The 16,798-nt window shown below is 38.7% G+C and overlaps 1 long non-coding RNA gene across 1 annotated transcript in view; it reads right to left on the reverse strand.

The window, feature by feature from the left end:
• Positions 1-16,518, reverse strand: part of LOC138113031 (uncharacterized) — a 40,105-nt gene extending 23,587 nt beyond the window's left edge. Inside the window, exons 1-2 of the long non-coding RNA XR_011151980.1 lie at positions 16,471-16,518; positions 16,255-16,389 (exon numbers count right to left, since the gene is read on the reverse strand). This is a non-coding gene — a long non-coding RNA (uncharacterized lncRNA). The remainder of the gene's footprint in view (positions 1-16,254; positions 16,390-16,470) is intronic.
• Between the last annotated feature and the right edge of the window lie 280 nt (positions 16,519-16,798).

Raw genomic sequence — 16,798 nt, forward strand, 5'->3', positions numbered from 1 at the left:
GATTCATGACCTAAGAGTACCTGTTCCTCTCCAAAGACTTCAAAAGGATTTCACACAAATTTCCCAGATACCTATAGCCACATTTGAGTCATCTAGCACTGTCAGAGCAAACCCCTCCAAGTTGTCTTGCATAACACATGAAAAAATAGAGATTATTTATGAAGTAAATAGCAGCATAACATCTGAACTCCAATTGTTATCCAATTTTGACCAAAGCTAAACACACCAACCACAGAACTAAGCTCAGAATTTATGCTCACGGTAAGAAGCATTAAGCTCAAATAGACCTGTACTTTCCCCCTTGACATAACATTAAAATTCCAGGTATAAAGAGAAAACTGAGGAGTACTAACATGGCAATATTCAGGAATTATTTTTGTAACATTACGCACACAGATAAAATGGTTTATATGAACTCTTATCAGAGTTCTGAAAAATCTTACCTGCATGTTTATGGACTTCTAAGAGATTGAGTGTAGGGTTTTTGTATCTCATTTGTTTATAGGGTCTTTAAAACCATTAACAGATTTTTTTAAAAAGACACAGAAGCCATTTGGTGCATGCAATCTCTTTACATTTCTGACAATACCACATTATTTGTAGATTTGTAACTGCAAGGACCCAGTGCAAATCCACTCCCTAGCCATTGCATTACACCCAGCAATGCCAGCACTGGTGCTCTAATCTGAGTTATCATTGCCTGTTCCTAAAAATCATGGCCAACACTTTGGCACAAGTGTAATATTTTACCACCTGCCAGCAGGACCAGAAGCCATCAAAACTTCCAGAATTCCTGTAATACTGCCACTGCACACATGAAAACACATTAAAGTGAACATGTGAGGTTATCAGGAACACCTGAAGCATCAAACATAAATATCACACTGAGTGAATGGCACTGTTGCAAACACGCCTTGAGGCACTGCCACATAATTCGACCTTGGTGTCAGGCTGTGTGTTTAGAAAACAGGGATGGACTGATTAAAGCCTTGACCAAAATTATGACCTAAACTGTGCTTAACATCTCAGATTGTGGGACGCTAATATCTAAACTGGTTGAAAGAACAAAGACAGCTTCTCGTCTCCCGTGGTTCCCACTCTGACGCGTCCATATCAAAACAAGACCGTGGTACCATTTCCCCCCAGTGTCTTCGTTCCCAAAAAGACAAAATCATGCTGGGTCAGCTGTAGCGCATCACAGGAGAGAGAAGAAAGACATCAAGACCGCAGATCTTGATCCCAGTTACCTCAAGAAGCACTTATAACAGAGAGACAGGAAAGTGCACAGGACTCAGTGTTCCCAGGAAAACTGTGATGGTGCAAGTAACTGCAACCACCCTGACCCCTGAGCGCAAAACCAAGACCAGCCTGTGGTGGTCAGGCACCTAAGTTTAACCACTCACTCCCAGTCAGGGTGAGAACCCATAAGCCCCCCGTTCTGTAATCTACATATTCTTGTATGATTAGTTGATGTTTTCTCCTCCCTATTTTATGTAGAACATTATGAATACTCATTTCCCCTAGTTGATTATGCATCAGTTCTAGAAAGTTCTGTTATTCTCAACACCCCATTGGTTCCTTCCCTAAGTCCTTCCTATCTGTTAACCCCATCGGCTCCCTCACTGTCAACCCCGCCTCCTTTGCCCCATCCTATTGGCTGTATCCCTTATCCCCGCCTTTCCTATCCCCACTATAAAATCCCTGGACGCCCTCAAAGTTTCAGCTTTTTGTTCCTGGTCCCGCAACAAAGAATGTTCTCTGTGGAACCCATACGAGGAGTCCCCTCTCCTTCTTTACCTCCACTCACGTGCTCCTCCATCCAGCTTCGAGACAGCTCCCACGGGTGAGGAGCTCGCCCTCTCTGTGTATGTTGTGAAGCCGCCTTGAATCAGCAGGGGTGTAGCCAGACCTCGGGGCTTCTCCTAGCACTGGGTGCACCAATCACCCACAGAGAACAAATTATTTTCCCCTACCCCAAGAATCAAAACTCTTCAGGATAATCCTGCAGGTCTCAGCTGCAAGATAGCCACATCTCTAATGTCTGGTATCACTTGTGGACCACTTCTGTAAAACCTAGATTTTCCTTGAAGTTTGCTGCCTTTTGCTAGACCTAGTGAAAAACCACATGTTCAGCAGTATAGACATTTTTGCCTACCATACTGAGAGGTGTTTTCTGTCCATACAGACTTATGTTTCTCAGACCAAGCTACAACTACACAACTTGAATCATATTCGGGGTTTGCAGGAGGTTAACGTGTTAAGGGGAAGAGCACTTTTTTGCATGCCAATGCTCCTAGCGTTGGAGATAATTTATATTTTACTATATTTCTTGGGGTTATTTCACAAAATACAGCTATTTTTATCACTGCAGCACACTCAGTCATACCTGATCCACGCCTTAATTACTAAGCTGGCAGTGGAGCTGCAGTAGCACCAAGCACTGTAAACCATCCCTCTCTGGAGGAATTAGTCTGACTTCCATTTCCCTGATAACCACTATGACAGCCTAACAGATGTATGATATTCTAAACATAACTGAGAAGCAACTCCCTGTAAGATCTCCCATGATGGTTTATGTTTTGAGATCATTCAAATGGAGCAAACAAAATGAGGATCACACCAATGCATTTCCACATGATTCTGTAGGTCATCTTCCAAAACTTCAAAAATTACTGAAAGGAGTTTTGAAAAATTCAGCATGGAAGCTTTGATATTTCCCCATGATGAGAAAAATTATAAAGGTGTGACAGTATGTGATTCATATTTTGTTCAATACTGAATTTTGATAACAAAATTTAAATAGACTTTCTAACAGATAAAAGCAGCCTGTATACCAAAGGTAAATCTAGCCCAAGATACCCTTGTGAGTAACTGTCGCAAGTTCTGCCATTTCTTTTAGTTCATGCACAAACCCTCAGGTGAGAAGAGTACATTTTCACCTTAGCTGATTGCTGCTGTTTGTCCAAATCACAAGGTTACCATCAATCAGAAAAAAATGTAATTTAATGCCTAGAGGTAGTAAAAAACAATTTAATGGAAGACATTTTTCTTTCCCTTGCGAAGCCCCTGTAATAAATTGCCCATTTTCCAGGTGGGACAATTCAGGAACATATCACCACGCTGGCTTAAATCTATGAAAACCTTTCACACTGTAGTAAACACCTACTTGGAGATATGAAATAGAAGGAAGGTAAGGAAGATTTTCCAAATACTAACAAAGTTGCTGTCAGGAAAGAAAGAGTGCAGTACCCAAATATAATCTGTAGAAAGAGCATGAAGAACTCCAAGACACAGGGATATGGCCCCTGTCTATGGTCATTTAACACAATCATTATTACATCACAAGAACAGGTTGTCTAAATTCACAAAATGTACCTCTCACAGCTTTTGGTAACTGTGCAAAGCTACAAACCCTTGAGCAAAGAGCTTTAGAATCATGTCAACAGGCAATTCCACATTTGTCTGAAACTGCATATACTGGTGAATTATCTGAAACCTGACGTTCAGAGCTACAAGAATAAGTTGCTTGTTGTAACCACAGATGGAGGCCTGACAAGTTCAGAACACTCGACAAAAGGGTCCTTGCAGTAACTCTTATCTGCCATTGCATACCAATGCATGCCAAGATTATTTTAATAGCTTTTTGTTTTTACAGATATACATGTATATATACACAGCTGTTTCTTTCATCACTGCAAATTGCAGTAAAAACATATAGTCTTTACAGTGTATGAATGCAAGGCATCAGATTAACTGTTGTTCTTCCATGGCATTATTGTGGGAGGTTTCCAACAGAAAATGTATTGGTTACTGCTTCTGCTTGTGATATTTGCTAGCTAGTGGCCAGACACTGCAAAGGAGCTGTCCATGTGCAGCAGGCTCATTCCACACTGCTGAGCAAGGTGCAGAATTCTGAAGTCTCTTCCATTCCCCTATCTCTAACACAGAGCCAGGGAAAAAATTAATGCAAAACACAGAGTTGAAAGATACTGCAGTAAATTGAAGTTGGTTTACCCTTCTCTGATAAAAATCAACCCAATTCACAGTAGCATTTTATTATTACAATTCCACCTCAAACTTATACATAAAGTTTTCCACCTAAAAGTGTATGTAGTTCATTATGGAAACTGTTAACTTTTCCAGATGATGCCAGACCTTGTCCAGCTGGCTCAGCTTCACTTAAATGGAAAAAGTTCTTGCCTGCCTCAAAGTGGTGTGAAGAAGCAAGGCAGTGCAGCAGTGCGCAGATGAAAGGTGACAAAAAGTAATGCATGCCACTAACCATCCCTCCCTGCCCACTTTAAATCCTTCTGTAGCTAACAGCCATCTGCCAGCTGTGAAGAGAAATTAGGTACTACTCCAGTTAGTAATACACAGTCTGAATAGTAACTAAATAAATAGGGCATGGCACTTGCATACACAAATCAATGACTGAATTAAGTTCAATCAAGTAAAAAAAACAGTAAGATACTGGTATTACCATGTGTCCTGTCACCCTTCAGACAGGATTAAAAGACAAAGCCAATTCTATGTGACACTCAGAAACTAATTTAGTGGTCTAAGATTAAATAAATTTGAATGGCTGCAGTGTCATAGGGAAAGATGGAAAATAAGTAAGAAGAGGGATAGAAGCAATTTCTATTGTTAGCTTCATTTGCCTCCTGTGTTTGCTGCATCTAAGTCACACCTTGAAACAAGACCATCACACTGTGCCTAAAACTGATGGTTTTCCCCAGAGTTTCACTTTTAAGTACGTACTACAACTACACCTCCAGAATTTCAGGTCAGGTCTAGGAATTCAGTCTTGCCCTCAGCACAGTGATTGAGGGCCCTGTGCCAAATCCAGCCCTGACTTGAGCGCCAGTAAAAATTGTCAAACACAAAATGCAGCTGTCTAAGGTCAAGTCCCAGATGTTTTGTTCAAGTAAAGCACAGATGATCTTGACCTCTTAAGAAAACTGAACGTAACATTCATGTCACGGGCTAGTCACAAAAACAGTGTTCCTGCAATAAAAGCAGGAGCTGTTTCTTTTTGAAGGACGATTAAAAGCCTTTGATCAAACTGTACCTTTTTAAAAGATAGGAGCTGGGTCTCAGATAACTTTAAATTGTACAAAATTTCCCCAGAACCATGGGGTATTGCAAAATATGAATTGCTGATGACAAATGATTTTTAAAAACAGCATCAGGATTGTTCAACAGCACTTACAGCATTAGGCTTTTCTCCACACTTCCTCTGAGCTAAACAAACTGAGAAATTTTATTTGAATTTCACATTGATATAGGACTTCCAGAAGAATGGCTTGTTTTTAATATATTGCACCTTCTTGAAGCTAAGAATTAAGGTCAACAAATTTAGAAAAAAATGTCAGCAGAATTCCTCAGCAGTTCCAGAATGATCCCTTAGCACAGCTTAAGATAAATTCCTCCTCAAAAATAGCTTGAGAGGCAACATGTCTAAGATATGTAAGATACGCCTGTTACAGGTTTGCATCTATAAAACCTCCCTCCCCAGTCATACAAAAATCCGTCTCAGCTGTTACCTAGTCGTTTGCATCCTCCTGAGTTAAAGACCCATGTTGGAATACCTTGTGTTGCCAGTGACATGGGCTTTAGTGCCACTCAGTGTTCAAACGACACAACTGCAGGGAGCTGCTCTACCACGGCACCCAGTAGCATGATACATAGAGGAATGATACTTCACTAATTTGTAGAAAATAGCGAATTTTAGAAAAGAGGCGGATGTTGATCCTTCATTTGATCTCATCTTTAGCCTCAATACTTCTGTTTTGGAAAAGCATAAAAGCCACAGTGGGATTTTCAGAGGAAATGGACATTCAGTGTGAAATGACACAAGAACAGGTAAACTGTCATGGCCATGAAAAGTAAAGAAATCACCAGCAGAGAGGAGGGGAGAGTGAAAGCGGTTTGAAAGGTTTGCAGGACATAGAAGACAAGACAAAGTCAGAGAAAGTGAGAAGAGACATTCAGCAAACACATGTGAGCTAGAGAAGGACCAAGTGAACACAAAAAGAACAGGACAATGAAAAAACTATTAGGAGAAGTCAGGTGGGCTGTTACTGCTTTGTGGCTCACCTGGGCAAAAACTCATTTTTGCCAAAATACGTCTTGAATTTAACATAAGGGATGGAAGCAATCCCATATAGTATATTCCTTTATTCTGCCTCTTTCTCCTTCATGATTCACATTATTTTTGTTATTTTACAATGGGTCTTTTTTTTTTTTAACCTAAAAAAACCCTCAGAGAATACACTTTTGAAACACCTTGCCAAAATAAGGGTTCTGCTATCAATATCCTTTCTAAATGAAAGCCAAACCAATATCTTGCAGAGGGGGAAAAAAAGATAGTACATTATCAGTTCTATCAGCAGTAATTTCCACAAAGAGAAGTATCTTAAAAGAAGTTTCCAGAACATAAAGAGAAGTTACAATCAGACAAAACAAGATTTTCTCCCAGGCCAATAAATATCCAGAAACTAAAATCATAAACAGAAACTAAAACAGAGTAGGAGTTCTTGCTTGTTGTGAAAGAAGAACATGATTTGTCCAAACAGAATGAGATGAATCTAAGAAATGTCCTGAGAATCAGTCAAGCCAAGGTGACCAACAAATGCCAGAAATATTTTGCACAGGGATGCTAAGACCGTCCCTAGACTGTCACAGCCTGTCCTGCCGGCCTCACCTGACCTACAAGAATACCAATGCCGACGAGTGGCAAAACACCAAAGGGCTGCATTGTGAAAACTGTTCTTTATAGTACATGGAGACACCATTATCACACGCAAGAGCGAGCATGCAGCATCACAATAAAGACAGTTCCTTTAGCAGATTAAGCCCTCAAAAAAATTACCAATCTCATAAGCACAGAAGAGCACAGAGTCCCCCTCGGCTGGCCTGAGGACATCACATGTCTGCCAGAGGAGATGGGCTGCTGCAGTATGGCATCACAAAAGGATGCTGAAGGAACACAAACTGTTTGAGGCTTGCATTCTCTTTTCTGCTTGAATTTATGCAAAATCTCTAATGAATAGAAGTTAATTAGCTACACTTAAGACTGATACACAGCTACAGCCATAGGGAATAAACAGGTTCACCAGATGCTGTATTACTTCAACTACACTGTAAATTGCTGCATGCTATTAACATGCTCTCCTGGCTTCAATAAAGAAAATCTTATTGAAATCAGTAGCACACATTTCCTATTTCAGTGAGACATTGCAAAATTAAAATGATATGTAGTAAAAACAATATGTGTGAGCCACCTGCTTACTGTATGATAGAATAGATTGGCATAGAATGACAGCTGCTGCACAGCCAACATTTCAGATACTGTACTACCTTGCCAACTGGACTTAAATTCACACACGATTTCCTTGACTAGCACTGAATGAATTTTTGCTGCTATAAATATGCATTGGCAATTGTGATGAATCATCCTGGATACTAAGGGTCATTGTTAATTCAAAAACATCAAGAACCGTATCCACTGCAAAATGCCCCCAGAACAAATATTGATGAATCCGGACTGTTTTGATGACCTACATGTAAAGAACATGTCTTGCCCCACAGTAAAGGGTAATGAAGACAGCCCCTGCAGGGCTTGCTGGATGCTCGTAGCACAAAATGCTCAATGTAAAACCATAGAACTAATCAATCATCACATGCCTCCTCACACTAGCTTGGAGTCCATGAGAGTTACCATAATCAAGATCTTACAGCCTTACTTAGGCACCTAGAGCCAGATTCAGAAAGCCTAAAATCCCTAATTTCTTACAATTATCCTAGCCTATTCTACATCTGCATTTTGTTTTTAGCAGACTCAAAGCAGGTCTCAGCTCTACCCCTGAGCTGGGCTGTCTGAATCCCTTTTCAGGCTCATGTGGTTCTCGGCACTGCTCAGTCACAGGAGCTTACTGAAAGGCAGGCTCCTTGATGTTGCTTCTAATTCCCATTGATTTCAATTAGAGCCATGTGTCTAATTATGTTTGCAGATCTTTTTTTGCTGGTTTTATATTAAGGGGATGCCTAGAAACAGTAAATGTTTCTTTTAATCTAACTTTCTATGCTGGCAGCTTATGTCTCAAGTCAGTGCTGACAGGAGCTCTAACAAGGAACCTTGCTTTAGATTCCCCTGGTAATAAAATCTTGTTTGCATATATAATAATAAATACTCGGGGTTGGAACAGGAAATAATTTTATATGGATGAATATGATTTACAGTTCTACAACAAGCGACAATACTGTAGTGTTCATAAAAGGGCAGGTTTGGGGTAAAATCAGTAATCTATTTCAACCAATTCAAATGCCAATATCCCATCTGCTAAGTCTCTTTATTTTATATCAGTCTGCCATTTTCTCTTAGTGGTAGCATCAATAAACATTGTTGGTAATCATCTGCTTGTGCTCTAATGTGGCATATTCAGTTTCATTGAACAAAGCCAGGCTGAAGATCCCTGAAGGAAAACAAAAGTGAGTTGTTTAGTTGTGATTCAGACCCATGTCTCTGATTTAAGAATGACTCAAGTTGCATAATCACCAAACCTGAACATGAATAGGTTTTATCATATACAAAGCTAAATGCTAACAGCAGCTGGTTTATTTATTCCAAAGAATTTTTGAATTACATGGGTTTCTTTTCTTCATTTTGCCAAGTGCAGTGGAATATTTAAAAAAAAAAGCCATTAATTTGAGGAGATCACTAAAAATAGTATTTATATCTGATGATGTATAACAGGATTCCAGCTGGAGAAATCAACAGAATACCACTCTGATTTACAGAAGGGTTTGTTTCTCTTTCCCAGATTTCAGATAGATTTGTAATGCACAGAGATGAAACGCTGAATACCTAAGCCTAGACTCAGGCTTCCCTTAGCTGGCATTTGCCATAAAATTCCCTAATATGTCTAGCATACTCACAGTCTGCAGCCAGAGATAACCTAAAACATGATTACAAAGGCAGGGTTTGCTTCTCTGGCACTGTAAAATTACAGTTACAATAATGTAATTAATCACGGCCATTCATAGTTACAATAGGCCTGATAATCAGTGGTGAAGGGAATTATAATAGGCCACTTACTCTGAGAAATTTGGAGATGATAAGCCCTGGCTTGCACAGGAACTTCAAAGCCTCATAGGTTTTGAGTTTCCATCAGGATGTTTGGGTTTCTAACAGGAACATGTCAACAACAAACTTTTGTCCTTCAGCCTTAAAAGGCTTATCAGTAAGACAGAGAGGATCTAAAAGTGTCCAGTTGTGAGAGCAGCCTGATACACCTGTTAGCATAAAGCTGGAATACCAGCCTGGAAAGTAACTTTCAGGAATCAGCTATGTTTCTTGACACTACTTGCTTCTTCAAACAATCTCCATTTAAAAATCCATTTCCAAAAAATCTGCATTCTCTGATATAAAAATGTTCCATTACAGGTTTTTGTCAGGAGAGGCAGCTTTTCTCATGGGTCACCAGGCCCTCAACAGCCCCGTGCTCCTGCAGGTCCTCTGCAGAGGTGGAGGACACAGAGCTCAGCACCACTGAGGAGCAGGAGCTCCAGGGAGGCTGGAGTAGGCTGTAACCTGCCAGTTCTGCCATGAGGACAGACCCTGTAAAAGATAAGATTCTCAGCCTGTCAGCTAATACTGTACCCTGCCCTGCCATTGTAATGGAAATGGCTGTGCTTTCTGAAGGCATCGTCTTTGACAGGAGACATAAAACCACACGTTTGTCATTTCTATGTTTAACACACCGATGTTGAGCTTGAGGAGGAAAGAATAGCTTCTGCTAACATAGATCAGAAATGTCTTTTGAGAGGTGGCATGTAAAACCATTTCCCCAGAAAAGATGTTTAGTTATTACTAAAAACTCTGATGTTAGCACTGCTCTCCCAAGAGACAAAAATGCACTTTTCAAAGGAAAGACTGCAAAAGTACAAATATACTAAGTTTGCAAATTATATTCTTGTACATTTGCATGGTCACCAATGACAAAAAAAATCTATGGCCTCAGCAGAAAACCACTGTTAAGGTATCAAAATCACCTAAATAATCTATTACACTTATTCTTCAAATAATATTATTTACTATAATATTTATAGTATGAATGATGTTTATATGTTAAACAAGCATCTTATTGTCTAAGATGCTTAGACTTTTACGCACACATAAAAATAAAAAAATTATCAACCATTGGAAAAAAGCAAATTTACCAGTAATTTATGGTCAAAACCTTCAAATATTGTTCATATTATGTAATTAAATCTGTAGGTGTGGCTTGATTATATACAACATAATAGATTATTTGGAGCACAGGCACTGGCAAGCCTGCTGCAGTCCCAGCTGGCCTGCTGCCTGGGCTATACATTTTTTGTGCGAGAAATAAATCCTGCTTTAAAATGGTACTCGGGCCAGAGATTTGCTATTCAGCAATGTCACCTACACTGATGTCCACACACAATGGCACAGCTGTAGGAAATGTGGCAGCAGAGAGAGCCAGCTCTGGCAGCAATCCATGCCGGAGGGACCGCTGCCGCCCAGGAAGGCTCCAGGAGCCACCAAAGGGAATGGCAGTTCATGCCAGAAAAACAGCAGTAACACATTCTCCCCATCCTCTCCCTGGTGAAATGAATAGACCATTAGAAGCCAAAAAAGAAATCTATATTGAGATACTGTTAATGTTCTAACAAAGTGACACAAACAAATTACACCTCTAACAACTCACCTTCTTCCTACTCTAGGTATTTATAGCAATCTCTCAAATTTTACTGATATACCATAGTCTATTAATTGTGCTGATCCCCCCACCCCTCACCTCCCCAAAAAAAAGCAGGATAAACAAGGGGCAAAGTGAAAAGTTTAAAATAGAATTTCTTCGCCTCAGTTTATTTAAGTTAGATATTTAGGACTGAGCTTATCAAGCCAACTGGTGGGCATCCTGCACATGGCATAGCACCTAGCACCAGCTTCCTGCGTGTGCTGAATCATGGCAACTGATTTTACAGGAGCTGGTGGTACATTCACATACCACAGAGCCGAAACAGGCTTTTTATTGTGACAGTCTCTTAATTAGAAAGTTGTTAATAAACCAAGTAAAAAACAAACAAACAATTGACTGATTATTAAATGACCTTAGAATAAAATGTGCTGTTACTATACTTGAGCTAGAACAGTGCAAGTAAATATCTCTAAAAGAAAAAGCAAAGTCTTCTATGACAGAAACCAATTTGATATGGAAATGGGTCAACAGTTGCTTAAGATGTAGCACAGTTTTGATTTGATCTGCTATATTTGGACTCTGTAAGAGGCGCTTCCAGTAACATCGGTATTGCTTATACATGAGACTTTTGCATAATCACTGTATGAAGCATTAGAATTCTTCAAACCGAGAATGATTTTGAAAACGATTATATATATCTATGTTAATAATTTGGATACGACAGTATTTGCTGAAGAAAAAGAACAACTGTTTTCTAAAACAATTAGGATTCATGATACATTGCTTGGCAGACTATTGTTCGAAAGCCCACACAGTCCTTATCCAAAAGAAGACCAAATGCAGCCATGGGCACCAAGTTATACTTAGCACTTAGCTCCGAATACACACTGGCCAAACAAGCAGAAATATAGAAATAATTGGACATACATTTGTGTTTCAAATGAAATCCTGTATTTGTAGCAAGCTGTTTTGTATATTGCTGCTTTTCAGACATGACCACAATTTGAGTTGTTCTTATTTTGAGGAAACAATCAGATTTCATTTTAAGATTTCTCTTTCAAGGATATTGTATAACATTTTTTACTTTAACCTATCTCAGCTGTTAGCTTTCCAGTCCACCTTGTTTATTTCTATGGAGTCCCTGGTAAACTTTGTGTCACCAGAAGGATTAATCTAATTTCACTCTGAAAACTATGAAAAATAATTTCAACATGCTTACCACTGTGTTTGGGAACCTACCCCACCCAGCAGGGAATGTTCCTTCTTTTTTTCAAGCTTGGCCTCCACTCACACTTGCTTCCAATACAATTGTGTTGGTTCTTTGCCCACATTCTGACCTTGGGAAGGCGCACATGGATATGTAATATCTTCCTTTAAGTACGCAGTAACAGTGAATATAAACATTCACTTTCTGAAAGCAGAGTGCAGCCACTAAATCAGCTATTGACTCCTGCAGAGTGATCAAAGGACCTTGGCCATAGATGAGGTCCTAGCAGCCCTCACAGCACAGGGCCATGATCAGCTGCTGGGCATGGGCAACCTTAAAAACCAAGCATTAGAGTGACAATTTTCAATTTATCTCTGTGTGCTGTTTGACACTGAAAAAGAACACATCAGAAAATAATTTCATATGTCATAACATTAGCATATTATCTCTGCAGAGACATAAATGAGTTACTGTAGCCATAGTAAGCCAGAGGTTTGCTGAAATCAAAGGGAAGTGGGAATGCTAGATCTTCACACAGTAAACAAAATGAAACAAAAATGCACCAGGCTATTTGTAATTAATAATAGTGCCTCTAAAATCAACATGAATTATTATTACATGGGTTACTAACCTTTACAGAGTCCACATGAATATCCATTGGATTCCCCCGTCTGCTCTACGCCTTATATGCCAATAAAGATGATCTTTTGAGAACAAAAGTCTCTACAATACATGTCTCCACCAGAGTACAGCCCACTCCATAGAAGCATATTTTAACCTAATAATTCCTATAGCATATTGCAATTTTTAGACTAACTGCTATTAGTGAAAACCCAAGTATTCAATCCTATGTCTGGCTCTGTAACAGATGTCATACATATTGTTTAACAAGTAGTTCATGTCTCTTGACACCATTTTACCACTTGTAAAATAAGAATGCTATGAGATCATTGAATGGTAGACATTATAGAAGTAGAAAGCATTGACTATTATTTGTTGTTTTATTATTATTTAATGTAACATATGGATGCAAAATTCTGGCTTGTTTGACCAGGAAGACAGCCCTATATGTTTAAAATTAAATTAGCATAGAAAAAAATCAAGCAAACAGACTATCTCAAACAGGAAATGAAATAAACAGTATGGAGCTCTTTAAATACATAACAAGTAATCAGCAAAAGGGCTGTGAACGGAACCTGAGTGGGAAGCTTGTGACCAGTGAGGCTGATACTGCTGGAAGCCTGAATGAAAGTTAAAAGGCTCCATGACTAGGCCAGACTATACAGGCAATTAGAAGTGCTGAATGTTGCCAAGGCATCAGGCCAACAAGAATTACAACTCAACAAACTGAATGAAGGAGAGTGGGGGGAGGAAAAAAAAGAAAAAGGAAAAAAAAGGAAAGGCTTTAATTAAATATTTGAGATCTCACAAGGGATGGGGAAAGTGCCAGGTAACTGGAAGATGGTTAACTAAACAGAGGGGGTCTGTTCACTCATTAATGTGTGGGGGAATTTACAAGTGTAACTTCTACTACCATTAATTGGAGCTACAGTAAATGAGTGATGCCAGTGTATACTGGTGGGGAAAGGCTCTTGTTACCTAGCCTGGTCCTACCTGGTAAGGGTTCTGAAGAGTCATGGGATGATTTATGGTTCTGAATGAAAAAAGTCACCAAGATGGAGCTTCTTGAAATAAAAATTTCTACCGCTTTGAGTGCAGGGTGATCCCAGAATAATGCAATATTTTCCTAAGAACTTTTCCTAGCAGTGTTTTTTCAGAATTGTGCAAACATTTACTCTGCCCTGCACCTCAAAAAACCCAAAATAACCATATGGGACGTGTGTCAGGTTCAGAGTGGACTAAATAGCTTCATTTCTGCAGTTCCTTGTCGGAAGAGTCACCAGTTGGGATGATGCGATTGTGCTTGTGCTGAAATGAAACTGGGAAATGAAGCCAGCAGGCCACTCACCTGCAGAGAAAAAGCAAGAAAGAGGAGAACAGAGGTACTTGTGAAAGGACCCAACACTGGTGAGGGTGGGGTAAGAACTCCCAGTGTACTATGTCACCAATTGAGCCATTTTAGAAACTCTACAGATTAAATTACTTCAGGTAAGCTTGTATCTATTTTTATGCAGCTTCAAATTCCATGGCGGTGACAAGACCTATCACATGTCAAATCTAAAATGCATGTTAGTTATAATACATCATTTTGCTATCCACTGTTCCTCCATTAAGTCTGAAATTTGTTCTAAACAGAATTTTAAGCTTCATTGTCCCTCTAGCACTACAATGAAGGCAGAAGTTACTCACTAGCTAAGCAGAGATTTGTATTTCTTTCAGCCACAATCAAAGAAACTTCAGAACATGTAAAATATGCTGTATTTTCAGAGCCCATGAATGAAAACCAGAAATAAAATGTTAGTAACTCTTTCAGGTACATAAAATGGAGAAATAAGGGCCCGGAAGCTCATGTTATGGTCCTGTGTTGGTTGTTTTATCATTCTTTCTAAGTGAAAAGGAGAAACCATCAGAATTTCAGAGCATGGCATTTAAAAAAGGGGAGAATTCAGCATCTGTTCTCCACGTGACTATATATCATGGGATGGTTCAGAATAAAGAATCTATTAAAAAAAACCACACTTAAAAAAAAGTCTATAAGCCTTCACAGTCTAGAGGCCATATAAAATCTTGTTAAAACTCCGACTGCCCTGAGATGTTCAAGAACTTGATGTCTCAAGTGAAATGTGTCCTTACACGCACATTTTAAAAGATTTTGTGTTCTCAATATTTACTAATGCTTTACCAGAAAAGCAGTGAGGTAGCCATCTCAATAAGCCCAGGGTTACTTAAACTTGGACTCCTATTTCATTATAGGAATAACAGAGTACAGGAGAGCATTAGAACAATAAATTAAAATTATTACTACAACCAACAGTAAATGAGAAAGATAGCCATTAAAATGTTTACAATGTTTGAAGACTGTTTCCAGTCACCTTACAAAAAGTAGCTGCCAAGAACTATTCACTCATTTTTTCTTGCCTACCCTCATGGAAACATAGACATCTGTAAAGGATAAGACAGGTCCACATCTACAATTGCTGTGAAAGAGAGTTTATTTCAAAAGTACATCCTTTATGGCCATAACAGAATTAAGTACTAGACAAGAATCAATTCAGCTATTATTTTTATATAGAACTTAAATGCTGACACAAGAGTCAAAATGTTACTAGCCAAATCTGCTAAATTTCTTAAGATTAAGATGGGAAAAACTGGAAAATTTTCACATTAAGGTGGTGGGCTATATTGTAGCTTAATTTATAATTTCCAGGCGTATAAGGCAAGCATAGACAGACCATATGTCTTTTCTTGGCCTTTAAATGCTCCTATTTTCCACTAGACTTGCCTTTTTCTCCATCTATTGGCAACCATACCATTTGCTATTCAGGTGATTGGCTGTAATGAGCCAACTCCTGTTTCCATATGAATAACCACTTTTTTCCCCAATTACTTAAGCTGCCAGCAAGTCATTGGTGTCATGTTCTTTGATGCAAATCTGACTGTCAATAGAGAACAGGACTACATAAAGGGAGAATTTATGATGATACCCTTAGCTTAATATTTTTTGTAAATGCTATTCAGTTTAGCTTCCAAGGAACATGAGGAAGGCAGCAATGGTCCACAGTAAGAAGTAAGAATATCTTTAATTGGCTTTGTGCTCCACATGCCCTTGTAATCAGCCTTCCCATATGGTAGTCTGAAATAAATTTATCAATCTCAATTCATGTATTTATGTCACTTTAAAAGGTCCATTTTAGTCAATATCAAAATCTATAAAATGTCACATTTAATTTTAAAATTGTAATTAAAAAAGTTAGAACACTGAATACATAGTTTGATATTTACAATTTTTTTAAATAAGCAGACACACGAAAAGCATGGGAGAGAGGATTTTCTGAGGCAAACGAACACCACTTATTAACAATACAAGAACTAAATATATAATTTTAACTTACTTTTTTAAAAGGTCATTTTTTATTAAATCATTCTTAAGTGGGATATTTTTTCACTTATAGGGAAACAGCTTACATTTTGCAAGCAGGAGACCTTATTCTTGAAATGCACCATGATAAGTGTGGTCATGGGGTAAGGGGCAGATTCCTTGCTAGTGTTGGCACTCATGACTGCAAGCACCATGTTTGACAGTAAATAGCTACAGGCTAAACTATTTTCCACTTTAAAACTTGTAATATTAAAATTCTAATACAGAACAATAAAAGCAACATAACCCACTATTCAAAGCTTTGTCCATTTACTGCCTACCTTCAAACCTGTGTCGTTTCAGGATGCCTCTCCAGATCGCTATCAAGTGGATTTTCCAAGTGTTGCTCATTTTTTCCAGGTGATTCCAGTCAAACACTATTTTAACTATCTGAGTAATTTCATGAACATCTGCTTCTGCAACATAGACACCAGCAGTCAATCTAAAGACAAAGACAAATTCAGTACATATTTAAAACTTCTTTTGGTCCTACAAACCTCAGATTCAGTTCTGCATGTTTCCAGGTGCTCTCAACTGGGACTTTACCTATAGATTAGGTAATTAGCTCCTGTAGGAAGTTCTTTTGTAACAGCAGGTGTCCTTAACAACCACTACTCCTTTGCTGAAAGGGTTTATGGATCCATTTTTTATCATTGAAAACACAGCAATAAATTATTGTTTACGTAAGGTTGACAGCACTTTTCACAGAGCTGAGACAAAACAAGGAGCCAGCAAAGGGAAGAGAGGTAAAAACTAAAAGTATTTCTTTAACAGTCTGCTAAGAAGTAGATAATCTTTGATTGTGCTCATTTAGAAACAGCAAAG

Source organism: Aphelocoma coerulescens, chromosome 7, assembly GCF_041296385.1.
Source record: "Aphelocoma coerulescens isolate FSJ_1873_10779 chromosome 7, UR_Acoe_1.0, whole genome shotgun sequence".
Taxonomy (NCBI): domain Eukaryota; kingdom Metazoa; phylum Chordata; class Aves; order Passeriformes; family Corvidae; genus Aphelocoma; species Aphelocoma coerulescens.